Genomic DNA, 8559 nt, shown 5'->3' with positions numbered 1-8559 from the left:
AGGTGGATGATTAAGCATTTTCTGGTGCATTTCAACCAGTTTCTGCTGTGTCACACCTGCTGTGTATGGTCTGGCATTGTGTAAGAGGATCAACACCTCGTGGATGGGACAATTTCATCTTTTGCGTCAATACTGAAGCCTAACTTGGTCCAAAAGACCACAGCCAGGCTGTGAAAATGTAAGATATCTACCAGTAAGACCCCCCTCCAGTCCCAAAAAAACATGGCCACTTTCCCATTGCAGTCAATGTCTTGTCATAGGTGACAATCCTATACAAAAAAAAAACTTCCCCTTCTTCTTCAGAACTATTTAAAGCAACTGGGAAATGCAAAATCTGTCTGCTTTTTTTTTTATCATCATCAAAAACCAGTGATTGGAACCTAATGAGCTGAGACTTTTCTGATGACTGATTGGACACTTTCATATCTGATGCGAAGTTCTACTGAAATTCAAAGCACTGTGCAGCATCGATTACATTCAGTGAGCTCACAAACACATGCAGTGTTTCATTAGTCGCGCTGGTGCGAGTACCACGAGAATGACCTTGATTTGAAACACATTCACAGCTTTGCTTGAACTCATTCCCCCAAACCTTTACTCTTGACCATGAAAGGATAGTTTCCTCGAATTGGGCATGGAGTCTATAGTAAATTTTGATTGGTTTCATGTTTTCATGGAGAAGGAACTTTATAATTAGGCATTGCTCTATAAAGATGGGCACACTCTTCTCAGTCATCATAAGGGCTACTACAGCATGGGACAAGCCAGCTGGTGTGGTTCCCTTACTCTAGGCAGCCCCACCTAACAACTTCAACTGCCCAAACACATACAAATACCCATCCTGCCATTCAACCAATAAAGGCTTGTTCATATTTGATTGCTCTACGTTGTTTTCTTATTGCAGACACATACTCGTATAATCTACAGACCAGTGAAAAAATACACATGATGAAGTTATATCTAAAAATCTAACCTATAGTATAATTATAAATTACATGCTAATGAAGCTAGTCCGCCATAAAAGTCAGCATTTTCCCTCTATATGGAGAATTTCAAACTAATCTGCATATTATAAGAAAAAGTGTATGAAACATGTTAAGTGCTCAGGTTTTTTATTATCTCAATATCGCACTAAATGGATTTAAATTCATACAACATTATATATATATATATATATATATGCAATATACTGCATAGAATATATATTATATACATATATATATATGCAATATACTGCATAGAATATATATTATATATATGTAATATTTGGCCTAGATTTGTGAGGACCAGGAAAAGTACATTTAGGAACTACAAACCATAAACATGCACTGCATGTTATAGAGAATCCAACAGCACAGAGCTATTCCTTGTGCTAAGTAGGTAAGTAGCTTCTATAATCCACAGGTAAACATAAACGACAAAAAAGTTTCATAATATCTGGTCCGAAATAAATAAACCTTACTTTAAACATTGTAAACATCAAAACCAATTAAAATAAACTGTCAGTTTTCCAATTCTAGTATATTTGAAAAGCATTAATATTGCTAATTTAAAAATTTATGATTGTGATGCTATTACAGGTGTGATTCACAATGCATGTTTTCTAATGTGTATGCTGAAAATAATAAGAATCTCTGTGTAAGTTTTTGTAAGGTTAATCACAGACATCACAAGGAAAACTTTGCTAACATAAAGAAACATTGAGTTACATTCACAAGCAATGTAGGCATAGAATTCTAACTTTCTATGCCAAAAGGTGATTGATGAAATATCTTAATCAGCTGTGAAATATATTTCAACCAGTCACTGCAGCCGTGAAATATATTTCAACATCTAAAGTTTTGCTGCTACCTGGCAAGTGTAAGAAAGCTTTAAAAGCCGAATGTACACTGATAATTTATATGCAGTAACTGTATCCACCATATTATTCCTGAAAACATAGCATTAAAATTAACAACTAAGCTTTGCTTATTGGTCTGCCAAAGGTTTTAAATCAAGTTCAGCTATTATTATTTGTAGGGGGGGGAATTTCAAAGATAAAACTTTGAGAAGAAAAAGTCACACAAGACAGTATAGACATTTTCTCCATAGTTAGACAGAATTCATTTAATTATACTAGTTAACAAAGTAATATAGCCAAACAAAGATAATTTATGATAATATTTATGCACTTCTAAAAATATAAATATAAAAATATTCCATCAGTCTCCATTATAGAGTAAATCATTAAAACTTCTTTGACACTAGGATATTTGCATATGAAAGTTAAAGGTATTCACATAAAGTACCAATAATCATCATGTAGTAAATTGCACCTTTTTTTATTTATAATAAAATGTACTTTCAAATAATGTAGCTACAAAGCAAAATGTAGGCAAAATAGAAGGAAATTTGTAAAACTTCCTCCCAAAAGTCCCTTTTTTGAGACTTGAGCTTTTATCATTATGCACACAATATATCATTAAATTTTGAATTGTACTAATAATTACACTTATTTATTATCAGTAAATGAAAAACGTTTCTTACATATTGAACAAATGGGTGAAGAAAAATGTATATCCAAGAGAAAAGTGGTAATTGGAAACATTGTTCCTTGTAAATATGTGTACATATGCACATATCAATCACAATATTCTACAAGATAATCAAGGAAAGACTTGTTAGACATAAATGTACTAGAAGAAATAACAATAAATGTCACTTCCACCATTTAGATTATATTCACTTAATGCATCAGCTTTGGACATACTGCTACCACCTCTACATATGAAATTATGCCGAATGAAAACTTTATTAATGCTATGGACAAGAAGAATATTTTGCATAACTCGCAAATTAGTTTTTAATGCCTACCAACATGAAAGTAAAAGGAGGAAAATTAGTTAGTCCCTAAATTCAGAGACTGTTACAAGAAGCATTTCACAAGAAGTTAAACAGTGATGAATAGTAAATCTGCAAGGAGAAGGATTTTTTTTATCACGAAATCACAACTTGTAAAGGGTATAATGCCTTGTATGTGATGTGCATATGAAACAATGAACTTGAGAATAAAAAAAAGTTGCAAAGCTGGTAGCAGACCAGAAAATATTACATCAGTCTGGGATGACTGACATCTCATCCATGTGACAGTTACAGGAATTGCAACTTCATCTTTACAACTGGACCAATGTTAACAGCCATGCTATAGATGTATCATTATTAGCTTCAGCAGTTCATTGGCATCTATTGTGTCACCAGATTGTGAACATGCATTCCTTTATGCAGGATTCCTGATGCAAAAGCATTAGTGCTTTCAATTGCAATTTCAACACAGCCCCTGTTGCACCAGTTAGCAACGGATCATCTTTTATAATAAAGCTTGCTTCAATTTGGAATAAAATGATGGCCATCTTTTAGAGTGCATTATGTTGTACCATCACTGGATATGATGTGCAATTTCATCAACTAAGAATTGAAGGTACTTTCACCAGCAATTGCTGTATCAGGGAGATTGCTGAGCCTGAAGTCATATCCTTCAGTGCTTCCTGGATATTGGTCTGCTACCAGCTTTGCAACTTTTTTTTATTCTCAAGTTCATTGTTTCATATGCACATCACATACAAGGCATTATACCCTTTACAAGTTGTGAAATGTTCAAGACTTCTCAGCATGTCTTATACTGCTTCTTCCTTGACCTGTGCATTCAGGAGATATGTCACCAATTGAACATTTCCGGGATTTTGTGGGTTGGCAATTAATTTGTGACACTCATCTTAGAGCCAATGTAGATCAACTTTAGCTTAGAATAGAAGTAATAGGAAATCATGTTCCTCACATTCATGTTAAAAAACCTATTTGATTCAATACTGCGACAAGTATAAACTCTTATATCAGTACATGGTAGCTTCACCAAATGCTGATATTTGCATTTAAGGTTCTTGTACTGTAAATTTTATAATTTTTTTTTTGTATCATTACAAGTCATACATGAAATAAATTTCATTCAGTTCCGATAATTTCTCCATGGTGGTGCAATTTTCATAACAAAGTCTGTACGGTCCTTAAACATACTTAAACATTCTTAGGTGTTTTTGGAAATGATTTTTGGTCCTTAAAAGTCCTTAATTTCAGTCAAAGCTGCCAAAAGGTCCTTTGACTCATCTCGCATTTCTTTTTTTCCTTTTTTTTTTAAGATTACGATTTTTAGTGCGAATAAATATTTTGGAGAAATATTTTTGGGTGATACATTAACAAATATGTATTTAATGGGTTAACGTTTGAATTTCTTTCTCCTCAATATAAATGGAGGATACTTGAGCTTTAGATACAAGGCCCTGTTTCGACTGAAATATAAACATTTCGAAGTAATTCTTTTTTCTGCAAATGAAGAATTCATAAAATATTACATCAAACACAACTCTTCCCTTTTTGAGATACGAGTTCTTTCATTAAAGGGCCCTAAATTTGCTGGCTTATCGACATTTTGGCGATTTCAAAATCAGTTTGTATACAATTTTTTTTTTATTTTGAGATTTTAACCATTTTTTTACAAACATAATAACACCAATAAATATTATGAAAATAATAATAATAAATGAAAATTATATTTTAGAAATAGCATTAAAATAAACATTTTTATTTTCTCCTGACGTATTTTAAAGTGACATTACTTTTCATTTTGGTAACTTGATTTCATTTTGGAATTATTTTATTCAGAAAAATAAGATGATAAATGCTATAAAGCAGAGTTTACGAAACACTTCTTTAAAAAAAAAAAAAAAATGCTACTATAATTATTTCAAAATTAATGCTATTTGTCTTTTTTTCCTCATTTTATAAGACTTTTTTCCCATGTGATTGTTTCAGAATATTTAAATGTGTATCAGTTTTCTCTTGAAGATCACTTTACCCTTCTCTTTTCTGGATTTTTTTTTTTTTTTTTTTTCAAAAATCTGGCAGTTTGCTCATACAGATTTGGTAGTGATATTCTTTTGAATTTCAACTTTGCACCTCTGAAGATCTAAAGGCAAGATTTATAGACCTATATAATTTCCAGAAAAACATGATGAAATAAAAAGTGCCTTCATGGTTATTAATATATAATAGATGTGTTTTAAAGAAAATTTGTGATGCATTATTTATCTTTTGAAAAATTTTTGGAAGAACATTGAAAAGAAATTATTTGGATTTTCTCCTTTTAATCCCAGAAATTTGTAATAATCTTTAATATGTTTATCTTCCCTTTATTTTCTTATATTTCCACTAGACACAAGCATCAAAGCAATCAAGAGAAAGAAAAAAAAATGAAAGCCGGGAGTTAATATAAAGAATTATCATGTATGTCTCAGTACACCATACATACCTCAGTGCCTGCCCTAAATTCTAAAAATTTTGTTGTTCAGTACTTCACTAAATTATAAAAATTCTGCTGCACTGGCTAAGGAGCCAGTCTTGACCTTGTAGCATTTCATATTTATTTTCAATACCCATATTATTAAAAAATGAAATTATCAGTTTCTTCTTTACATTCTAAGTACAATATATGCAGTTCTTTAAAATAATAAAAATCTTTAATGAAATCTGAAAATTCTAAAATGAAGAGGAAATTCATTGAAAAGAAACTGGTTTTATAAAGAGAGAAAATTATTCTTCAGAGGTACATTGTTGAAATATTGACAAATTAAGAGATGAGGCAGAAACTAGTTGAAACACTGATTCGTTTATTGAAACAAAAAAAAAAAAACTGTGAAAGAAGAAAAAGAAATTAGTGTAAATTAGGTAAAATATTTGGAAAATTTTTAAACTAAAAAGATGCACAAACATTTTGTTCTTACTATAAAATATAAATGTTTACTAGCTTTTAATGTATAGTTATACTAATATCCTTTTCGAATCATTATCATAAATTAAAACTGCTGAAATATTTTAGTGCTTTTTTAATGGATACATTTTAGAAGTTAAAAAAAAATTGTAACTACATAAATCTTTTATGACTAAGAGTAGCTAACCATGTAATTTAATTATTTAAAACTAACTGCTGACCCTTAGATATTATTTTTACATGTTAGGTGAGTTGTCTTCTTTCCCTAATCTGTATTCTGTATGTAAGATAACATACAAAAAATTTAAAAATTAATATTAAAATTTAATCCTTACAGTTAATAAGACTTAATAACCAGGTCAGACAAATTACAACTAACTTTCAACACTTACCAATGTCAGGCATTCACGTCTGTTCTTACCAGTGGCTGTAAGTCTCTAAGCACGCAACTGCCGTGGCAATAGCCAAGCTTAGTTATGAGTCATGCCAATTATTATTTTACTTCAGTTTAACTTATGCTATTTGACATAAAATTTGCATATACATCTGGACTGAGCAAGTACATGATGAAATGAGGGATAAAAGAAAGACTCAATATAAAGCTAACTGTTAGCATAAAGTAAGTTAAAAATAAAAAGCCACAAATCTTCTTTAAAATATGTAGTAAAGTCGTAAAAATATATATTATTAAATATATCAATTATAAATATAAAATATAAATGTTTCAAGAAATTTTATAATTTAATGCTAATTACTTGAAAAAATTTGTGAAGTTAATTTTATTCTTCAATTTGTTTTGTAATTAAGTTTTATTATTATTATTATTATTGAAAATTTTACTTGAAATTATTATTATTGAAAATTACAAAGATAAGTAAAAAAAATAAATAAATAAATACAACAAAACAACAATAATGAAAGCAAACTTACAAATTCACAGATGACACGTAAGAGATAAATTTACAGAAGAAAGAGAAAGCCATTTTATGTTGGACAAATACGTGAAGAGGGGGAGGAAATGTAATATTCACAGAGTTTAACCTAGAAATGAGTTCTTTTCGTCTTTCCTTGAGCTTTGAACAATAGAACGACAAATGATCGACATTTTGCTTTCCCCCGAAACTGCATGAACACAAGTCTGTACTAGATAATCTAAATCTCTTCAGATAAGAATTGAATTTACCATGTCCAGTTATAAATTGAGTAACTTTAAAATTGCAGAAAAGGTGTTTATTTAGTCTGCGAGGAATGGAAGGAAAATATAGTATAGTCAAAGAGGCAATAGTAGAATTCCTGTATAATTCATTCCACTTGAGTATTGTATCATCTTTATTTTTGTTCTTGTAAATTGACTTAAGAAGTTATCATTGGAGTAATTACTTGAAGATGTGTAGCTTGTTTTGCCAACCAATCAGCCCTTTCATTTCCTAGATTGCCAGTGTGGTCGTACATGATTAGATTTACAGATTTATCACTCTTATCAATTACAAAAGCGAAATTTGGGTGTAGATAATCGATTTATTTTATTGAGTTCGTATTTGCTTGATGGTCCTTAAAAGTACTTAGTTTTCATGTGCAGAAGTGTGTACAAACCCTGAGGAGGAATACATATTTAATGAAGCTTAAATACCTAGTATGAAATGTAACATTAGGTTTAAAAGGTAAGCTTCTCAATATCATTACTGTGTGTTACCTTCTGTGCATCATCAATGTTATATGATCAAATTATAGTTGTATAAGCAATATGTTAACAATTGTTTCTTTTATTCTGGCCACATAAAAACATTGTGTTGTGAACCATTTACTCTTATTTTTATTCTTAGGGGGGCAATTAAGTTGGAATGATTCATCTTTGTCCATTTGTAAGGGAAACGTTTAAATTTGTTTTTAGTGTTGTTATTCATTCACAAAACACTGCAAAATTCTCAAGCTACTCTTCACGCAAAAAAGGATACACAGCCCGATTTAAATAATTTTAAATCATCTCCAACAATGCACCAAATGGTTTATTAACAAAGAAAATTTAAAGGCAGGTATGTTAGTTGTGTTAAAGGAAGATAATCTTCTGCCATTTAAATGGTCTTTAGCTAGAATTCTAGAAATTTTACCTGGTAAAGATAATAAGGCCAGAGTTGTTAATGTGAAAACATCAAATGGTGTGTATATTCGATGTATTAGTAAAATTTGTTTATTATTTATCCAAGATAATAATGCTTAGTTTACATTATGTTCTTATTGAAAATTGTGATTTACATAAAAATGGAACTGTTTAAGAATAAGTTCGATTGTAGCATAGTGAATGTTAATATTCTCAAAATGATTATATTATATTCATGATGAAATTATCTATTAGCTTTCATATTGTACTCTAGAATTAATTATTTTTGGAATGTTAAATTGTATGTTTGTAATTTACATGTTGAAATTTGTAATTTCAATGGGTGGCAGCATGTTAAGTTAGAATACAGCGCCACCTATTGGATAAGGAGAGAAACTCTCACTTCGCCATCTGGATTCGGCTAAGCAACATGCCAGAGCATGTATTAGATCTGAATAGTTAATTACTGTAAATAAATTAGTTCTTTTGCTATACAGTCCACTTATTAGTTTAGAATCATAGTACAATAGTATATCGTAATACAAATATATTTAATTATTATAGAAATAAAATTAAGAGTTGGTAAATTTATAGCTTATTTTTTCAAATTTGATATTTATAAAATATTACTTTATTTGCACCGGATGCAACAAAGTTTTCA

Source organism: Stegodyphus dumicola, chromosome 1 (assembly GCF_044657685.1).
Source record: "Stegodyphus dumicola isolate Sdum_Otavi_A_Nest chromosome 1, ASM4465768v1".
Lineage (NCBI taxonomy): Eukaryota > Metazoa > Arthropoda > Arachnida > Araneae > Eresidae > Stegodyphus > Stegodyphus dumicola.
The sequence above is the reverse complement of the archived record's forward strand: the minus strand, read 5'-3'. Positions refer to the sequence as shown.